We start from the raw sequence: 9,836 nt of genomic DNA on the forward strand, positions 1-9,836 counted from the left end.
AGAATGATACAACCTTCATAATACAGTTAACTTGAGTCAGAAAAGTATTTGTCTTCCATTAAAGACAAACATATTCATAAATGGGAATCAGGATAAGGGTGATATCTTTTCCCTCTCCAATCCTCCAGCTGATGATATCATCTTGTATATAGGAATATATTCCCAAGGAATCTATTAAAAGACTATCTTACAGCTAATAAATAAATTCATCAACATTGCAAGATAAAAGATCAATATACAAAAATCAGTTGTCTTTCTACGCAATAGCAGTGAACAATTAAAAAAGAAATTAACAAAACAGTTCCATTTACAAATGCATAAAAATAAAATACTTAGGAAAAGAGTAACAAAAGAAATGCAAGACTTGTGCACTGAAAACTACATAGCATTGTTGAAATAAAAGAGCTAAATAAATGGAAAGACACCTATGTTCATAGATTAGAAGATTAATATTGCTAAAATGGCAATACTTTCCAAATTGATCTACATATTCAATACAATCCTTTCAAAACCAACTTCCTTTTTCCCCCCAGAAATTGATATGCTAATCCAAAATTAATTTGGAAATGTAAGGGACTCAGGGGAAAGCCAAAATAATTTTGAAAAAGAACAAATCTGGAAGACTCGTACATCCCAATTTCAAAACTTACTACAACTCTAGAGAAATTAAAACAGTGTGCTACTCTCATAAGGACAGACATATAGAACAATGGAATAGAACCGAGAGTCCAAAAATAAACCCATACATCTATGGCCAGTTGGTTTTTGAAATTAGTGCTACATTCATTCAACAGTCAAAGAATAGTCTCTTCAACAAATGGTGCTGGGACAGTCCACATGCAAAAATGTTAATTTGGACCCTTACCTCACATCATATGCAAAAATTAACCCTGAATCGATCAAAGACCTAAATGTAAGAGCTAAAATTATAAAACTCTTAGAAGAAGTATAGACATCAATCTTTGTGACCTTGGATTAAACAATGGTTTCTTAAATACAAAAATATGCAAAGAGTCTAAATAGATATTTCTCCCAAAAAGCTATACAAATGACTAATAAGCATTTGAAAAGATGTTAAACATTATTAGTCATTAGGCAAGCACAAATCAAAACCACAGTAAGAGACTATTTCACATCCACTATAATAGCTATTAAAAGAAAGGACAATAACGAATGTTGTTGAGGATATGGAGAAATTAAAACTCTCATAAACTGCTGGAGTGAATGTAAAATGGTGAAGCACTTTGGAAAAAAACAGTTCGACTGTTCTTCAAAAGGTTAAACATAGATTTTACCATATGACCCAGAAATTCCACTCCTAGATACACACCAAAGATCACTGAAAACAAAAGTCACCCAAAAGCTAGTATTAGAATGTTCATAGCAGCATTATTCATAATAACCAAAAAGTGGAAATAACTCAATGTCCATCAACTGAAGAATGAATAAACAAAGTGTGGCATATCCATATAATGGAATATTATTCAGCTATAAAAGCTCTGAACTACAGATTCATGCTATAGCACGGATGAACCTCAAAATGATGCTAAGTGAAAGAAGCCAGAAAAAAAGGCCACATATATTATCCCATATATATGACATGTACAGAATAGGCAAATCCTATAAAGACACAAAACAGATCAGTGGTTGCCAGGGAGGGGCTGGAGGGGGGTGGAATAGAGTGATTGCCAATGGGAACGAGAATATCTATCTATTATCTATCTATCTATCTATCTATCCATCCATCCATCCATCTATCTATCTATCCACCTATCTATCCATCAAAAAGACAGAGGGACAGAAATTTATGGGTCATATGGCAACTTCTTGTTTAGCTTTTAGTGGAACTGTCAGGCTGTTTTCCGAGGCAGCTGCACCATTATACAGTCCCACCAGCAATATATGAGAGTTCCAATTTCTCTATATCCTTGCCTACACTTGTTACTATCCATTTTTTAAATTATAGTCATCCCACTGGGTGTACAGTGGCATCTCATTGTGGTTTTGATTTGCATTTTGCAAAAAATGTCAAACATTTTTTTCATGTGCTCATTGACCATTTGTATATTTTCTTTGGAGAGATATCTATTCAGATTCCGTGCTCATTTTTAGTTCGGTTGTCTTTTTTACTATTTTTGTTAGAGCTATTTATGGTCTGGATATGAGACCCTTATCAAGTATAAGATTTACATATATTGTCTCCCATTTTATGCGTTGTCTTTTCAAGTCTTGATAGAATCCTTTGAAGTAAAAAAGTTTTAATTTAGGTGAAGTACAATTTATGTATTTTTTCTTTGGTTGCTTGTGCTTTTGGTCTCATATCTAAGAAACTTTTTCCTAACTCAAGGTCATGAAGTTTACTCCTGTGTTTTCTTCTAGGTGTTTTAGAGCTTCTGCTGGTACATTTAGATCTATGACCATTTTGAGTTATTGCATGGTTTTTTTTAAAGATTTTATTTATTTATTTGACAGAGAGAGCAAGAGAGCTCAAGCAGGAGCAGCAGAGGGAGAGGGAGAAGCAGGCTTCCCGCTGAGCAGGGAGACATAGGGCTCAATCTCAGAACCCTGGGATCATGACATGAGCTGAAGGCAGGTCACGCAGGCGCCCCTTGAGTTACCACTCTTTTAATTACTATAGCTTTGTAGCAAGTTGTGATTGGGAAGTAGGAATCTTCCAACTTTGTTCTTCTTTTTATGTACCCTTTTTACTTCTATTTACTTCTATTTTATGTACCCTATTTACTTCTATTTACTTCTATTTTACTTCTATTTACTTCTGTTTTTGGATCTGCTTGTTAATTTCTGCAAGAAAGGTTCTATTTCAACGGTTGCTTTAGGGTTTATAGCAGGTTTCTCTCAGCATTGTTGACATCTGGGGCCAGGTAATTGTTTTGGGGACTATCCCATGCATTTTGCAGCATCCCTGGCCTCTGTCCTATAAATACCAGTTTTGGAAACCAAACATGTCTCCAGACACTGTTGAATGTCCTCCAGGGCCCCAAATCACCTCTGACTGAGAACCACTGGTTTAGAGTTTACATCTTAAAATCACAACCTACCTTCAAGTCATATTATACCATTTCATGTATTGTATATGAGCCTTACCATAGTATACTTCCATTTTTCCCATCCAGATCTTTTGGCTACTATTATACATTTTACTTATTTATATGTCATAAGTCCCACAACACATTGTTATTATTTTTATTTAAACAATTGTTTTACAAAGAGACTTAAATAACGAGAAAAATAATCATATATATTTAATCATGTAGTTACCATTTCCAGGGCTCTTTATTCCTTCGTGTAGATCCAGGTTTCCAAGTAGCATCATTTTCATTCTGCTTGAAAAATGTCCTTTAACATGTTCAGTGGTGTGGAACTGCTGGTGAGGGTTTTTTCAGCTTTTGTGTGCCTGAAAATCTTTTTATTTTTAATTTTTAAAAAAATCTTTATTTTTTAAAGATTTTATTTATTTATTTGATCACAAGTGGGCAAAGAGGCAGGCAGAGAGAGAGAGAGAGGGAAGGAGGCTCCCCATTGAGCAGATTACCTGATTTTGGGCTCCATCCCAGGACCCTGAGATCATGACCTGAGCTGAAGGCTTAACCCACTGAGCCACCCAGGCACCCCGAAAGTCTTTATTTTTGCCTTTTTTTTTGAAAAATATGTTGATGAGTATAGAATTCTTGATTGGGAGGGGCACCTGAGTGGCTCAGTTGAATAAGCATTCAACTGTTCATCTCAGTTCAGGTCTTAATCTCAGCGTTGTGAGTTCAAGCCCCATGTTGGGCTCCACACTAGGCGTGGAAACTACTTAAAAAACAAAGAATTTTTTTTTTAAAGATTTTATTTATTTATTTGACAGACAGAGATCACAAGTAGGCAGAGAAGCAGGCAGAGAGGGAGGAGGAAGCAGGCTCCCCGCTGAGCAGAGAGCCCTATATAGATGCGGGGCTTGATCCTAGGATCACTGGGATCATGATCTGAGCTGAAGGCAGATGCTTAACAGACTGAACCACCCAGGCATCCCTTCTAACCCTGTTTGTAAGATTTTCTCTTTATCACTACTTTTAGGTAATATGATATTATGTGCTTGACACAGTTTTCATGCTCCTTGTGCTGGGAATTCATTGATCTTCTTGGATCCGTGGGCTTCCTAAAATTTGGAAATAACTCAGCCATTATTTGTTCTTCAAATATTCTTTCAGCTACCACTCCCACATCATCCTCTCCTTCAGGGACTCTGAATACATATATGTATTAGGTTGCTTTATATTCTCCCATAATTCATTGATACACTGACCTTTTTTTCCCATTCATTTTCTATCTGCATTTCATTTCAACTATTTTCTTTTTTTTTAAGATTTTATTTATTTATTTGATAGAGAGAGCAAGAGACACAAGCAGGCAGAGCAGCAGAGGGAGAGGGAGAAGCAGGCTCCCCACTGAGCAGGGAGCCTGATGCGGGGCTCGATCCCAGGACCCTGGGATCATGACCCGAGCTGAAGGCAGTCGCTTAACCAACCGAGCCACCCAGGCGCCCCTCATTTCAACTATTTTCTATTGTTTTATCTTCAAATACACTAATATTTTCCTCCACACCTGGTAATCTATCATTAGTCAAAAATACAGTGCTTATTTCATCTCAGATACTGTAGTTTTCATTTCCACAAGTTTGATTTGGATCCTTTTTATATTTCCCATGTCTCTACTTATTATGTTCAATCTTTCTGTACTGTATTGGGGATGTCAAATACATTTATAATGACCCTTTTAACGATTTATTTATTATTTGAGAGAGAGAGTGTGGGTGAGGGGCAGAGTGAGAGGGAGAGAGAGAATCTCAAGTAGACTCAATGTCGAGCACAGAGCCCCTCGGGGGACTTGATGTCATGATCCCGAGATCATGACCTGAGCTGAGACCAAGCATTGGATGTTCAACCGACTGAGCCACCCAGATGTCCCAATGATTTTTCTTAAAGATTAGATGGTTACAGATTTATGTGCAGAGGGTGCACGGCCTGGCCTTCTGATTAGGAACCTGAAAGGAAAATGACTGAAAAATTGCAGGCAAAAGAGTCTGGGATGTGGATGAACGTATGGCAATGCTTACAAAGTGTGAAGATCTTTGTACCACTTGTTAATGCTCACCAGACAGTGTCTACCATGGAAGAGGTACTAAAAAACCAAGTAAACAAATGACTTGGTCAGTTGACATCAGCCCGTCACTTCAGTGCTAGCATGTTGAGCACAGGAACAAGACGGCCTTAAGGGTAGAGGTGGAGACTAAAGATGAGCCCAAAAGCATGGATTCATACTTTCCAAGACTGGTCTGGCTATTGCTACCTCTGAATCTCTAATCTATCAACAAATTAGGCCAATGGGGGAGCATCTGGTATGGCATCATCACTTTATGTGTCCAACTGACCATTTGGTGACAAGTTGACTACAATGAGACACTTCATTACTGGACGTACCACCAGTTTGTTTTCATGGCAGTGCATGTATATTCCTGGTATGGGTTTGCCTTTATGGATCACAAAGTCCCAGTCAACACTGCTATCTCAGATCTTACAGAGTATTTGATCAATTAGCATGTCATATCACATAACATTGCATTAAGCCGGGAGATCCATTTTACAGCAAAGGAAATATAAGAATGGGCCTATGATGATGAGATCTCCTGGTTCCATAACATATGACATCCCCCCAGAAAGCTGACAGCCTTACAAAGTAATGGAATTGCCTGCTGAGGAACAGTTGAAGCACCAACTCAAAGTAAATACTTTGTGAGGACAGAATGCTGTTCTCCAGAATGCTTTAAATTCACTGAATCAAACATTTTTACATGGTGTGTATCTTCAATTGGGATACATGGGTTCAGGAGCCAAGAAGTGGAAACAGAAGTAGCCACACTTATCATCACTTCTAGTGACACATTTGGGGGACTTTATGTTTGCCATCCCTGCAATTCTGAACTTCCTAAGGTCAGAGGCGAGCTCACTCTAGCCCAGGATTTCTCAACCTTGCCCCTAATGACACTTGGGGCTAGATAAGTCTTCGTTTGCAGGGGCTGTCCTATACATTATAGGATATCTAACAGCATCCCTGGCTAGATGCCAGTAGCACACTCTTCCTAGCTGTGATGGACAAAAATGTCTCCAGATATTTCCAAATGTTCTCTGGGAGACTGAACTGCCCCAAGCTGAGAATCACTGCTCTATCCAACAGAGGAAAAAAAGGTTCACATTGAACTATAATTTGTGGCTGCCAGCCAGATTTTGATCTCCTAGTGTCCATAGTCCAACAGGCAAGAAGAGTCACCATTTTAACTTGGTCAGTTGACCCTGACCATCAGGAGACAGGGCTACTATTGCGCAATGGGAACAGGGAGGAATGACTGGAGGATCAAGAAGTCTCTAAGCAGAAGCAGCTGCTAGGTTGGGTTACTACGCTGTCAGAGATCTGTCCAGCAAGGGGAAAAGCCCAACTAGATACACACACTTCGTTACTGACATAGATAGTATAAGCAAGATCAGCTCAGTGTCAACTCCCCACATCCCTAATCTCACAGAAAGACTCCTGAACCACAGGGGTCAGGTAACAGACTGATAGAGCACTCTGTTGTGGAAGAACCAATTCTAAACTGCAGCTAAGAAATGTTAGACAGTCCATGCCTCATTGGAACCAGGGAGGTAGATAAGCACCTGATTTGTGGCATCCTCCTGCAAGATAGGGAAGCTCATGAGAAACAGTCTTGCAACAGCTCCTCACAAGATTGCTATCTTGCCATGTTCCTGGGAGGATCACAGGGTGTTCAGCCAAGACTTGGGTCAAAACAGTTGAGCCTTACCCATGTGGCCTACACAGATACATGAAGGTTCCCAGCGTTGATCCATTTCCCTACAGGTATGTATGTGGAACCCAGGTGATCCACTTGAATGTTTCCAGGTACTACCTTTCCTGGTTATGACTCTAAATAGACAGGTACAGCAACCTTGAACTGAGAAGGACCTGGTGAGGTGATTGAGGCCACTCAAGGACTAAGGTCTGGATCACACCTATAGGTAAGCCACTGAGACAACAGAGGTGGTAACTGGGGATAAACGGATCTTAAAATGGAAGGTAGAGGAAGGAGATACTGACTATCAATTGTGAACCCAAGACCAATGTCTACAGCGTTGCCTGTGTTTCTAACACTGACCTCCCTCTTCTAAGTTTCCCCTTAGGAAGAAAGATCTTACGGAATCTTGTAGAATCTGCCCCCCAAATATATAGAAAGAAGCACTGGCACAAGTAGTATATTGTGGTAGACAAAAACATATACTACCTAGCTGCCTCTTCGAGGAAAAAGTTGCTGCTCAGCTCTGGGAAGGGCAGTCAGCGGACCCTAGGTAGCTGTCAGCATTCTCAAGGTGTGCCTCAGCAGCCGTTTCTCTTTGCCCAAGTTACACCCTTCCTGTGGCAGCCCACATGTAGGAACTAAGTGAGTTTGACACGGGGCCACACTGATTGGCAATACTCATGCCAAAGCCCTTTGCTGGGTCACCGAAGTCTTTGTTTGGCCTATATCATATTCCAGCTTGTCCACTGTCCCAATGCTACTTCCTCTGCCATTCGTGGGTGTTGATCCCTGACAAACATCTGACACCCTAACTCCATTTCAGCATCTGTTTCTGGAGAACCCAAACTGGAACACCAATGATGATGTGCAGATCCAGGTTTAGCGGAAGCAATGTATCTTGATATGTCAAGATATACTCTGCACTGATATTTTTGCAGCATAAAGTTGTTCATAATATTTCCTTAAAGCATTTTAATGTCTGTATGAATCTGTAGTGATGTACCATCTCTCATTCTTTATATTGGTAATTTGTGTCTTTTCACTTCTTTTCCCTTAGTGAGTCTGCCTGGAGGTTTATCAATTTCACTGATTTCCTTAAAGACCAGCTTTAGATTTCACTGATTTTCCTCTACTGTAGTTTTACTGTTTTCTACCTCATTGATTTCTGTTCTGATTTTTACAAATTATTTTGCATTTAATTAGTTCTTATATTTTTGGATTCTTTTTGGGGGGGTTCTTAAAGTGGAAACTCAGGTCATTGAACTGGACCTTTCCTCTTTTTTAATGTAAACATTTAGTTCTATAAAATTTCAGGTATGTTTAGATTTAAACAGTATATTTAAACATGTTTAAATTTTCCTCTAAGTAAGCTTAGGCTTTAGCTACACCTCAATCATTCTGATATATTGTGTTTTTATTTTAATTCCCTTCAAAACACTTTCTAATTTCCCATTTAATTCCTTCTTTAACTCATGAAATATTTAGATGTAGTATTATTTAGTTTCCAAATATGTGGGGGTTCATAGGTATCTTTCTGTTACTGAATTCTAATTTTAATTTTCCATTGTGGTAAGATGACATTCATTATATTACCTAAATGATTTTATATGTATTGACTTGTTTTATAACTCAGAATATTGTCTATTTTGGCAATGATCACCTGAAATATATATTCTGATGTTTGCGGGTATAGTGTTCTATAAATATCAATTAAGTCAAGTTGGTTAATCATATTTTTTGCTTGATCATACTTCTCAAGGCTTCTTTGTGTTTGCGGCTCTGCTGTCTACTTTGTTTGAAATTAAAGCCACCATTTCAGCTTCATTTTGATTAGTGTTAGGAGGATATACATTTTTTTTCTATTCTTATACTTAAGCTTATTTGTGTCTTTATATCTAAGGTGGGTTTACTGTAGACCACACGTAGTTGGGTCTTGGGTTTTTTCTTATGCTGACAATCTCTACCATTTACTTGAGTTGTTCAGACTGTTTATAAATAACGTGATTATTGACATGAATTGTATTTAAATCTACCATCTTGCTATTTGTTTTCTTCTGGTCTTCTTGGTTCATTGTTTCCCTTTCTTCTTTTTTCTGTCTTCTATTTGAATTAATTGGGTTTTAAAAATGATTCCACTTTATCCCCTTTATTGATTTATTAGCTATATTGTTTGATTTATCTGTTTGGGTTTTTTTTTTAGACATTGCTTTAGGGTTCATAGCAGGTATTTTTAACATATCACTGTCTACCTTAAAGTCATATTTTACCACTTCTCATATAGTACAGGAAATTTACAACTTCCATCTTCATCGTTGTGCTATCATCATATATTTTTCTTCTATATAAACTACAAACATCACACTACATTGTTATTATTTGTCTTAATCAATTACCTTTTTTTTTGCAAACATGACTTTTAATAACTGAATAGTATTATGTACTATTTAGAGTATGGATGTGTCAAAATGTATTTAACCAATTTCAAATTGTGCATTAAAGTTGTTACCTTTTTTGGTTGATATTACAAATTATACAGCAATAAACATTCTTGCATAAAAATCTCTTTGCATGTTTCTGATTATTTCTCTATGATAGTTTTTTATTGTGGTAAAAAGTGCACATAACATAAAATTTAACATCCTAATCATTTTGGGGGCCACTAGAGTGGGTCAGTCAGTTAAGCATCTGCCTTCAGCTCAGGTCACGATCCCAGGATCCTGGGATCGAGCCCCGCATTGGGCTCTCTGCTCAGCGGGAAGCCTGCTTCTCCCTCTCCCTCTGCCTGCCACTCTGCCTGCTTGTGCTCTCACTCTCTCTCTGTCAAATAAATAAATAATCTTTGAAAAAAATCCATACTAACCATTTTTAAGTGTATAGTTCAGTAATGTTCAGTATCTTTATATTGTTGTGAAACAGATCTCCAGAATTTTTTCACCTTGCAAATCTGAAACTTTATACCCATTAAACAACTTCTTCCTTTTCTCCCTCC

The sequence above is a fragment of the Martes martes genome (genome assembly GCF_963455335.1).
Source record: "Martes martes genome assembly, chromosome: X".
Classification (NCBI taxonomy): Eukaryota; Metazoa; Chordata; class Mammalia; order Carnivora; family Mustelidae; genus Martes; species Martes martes.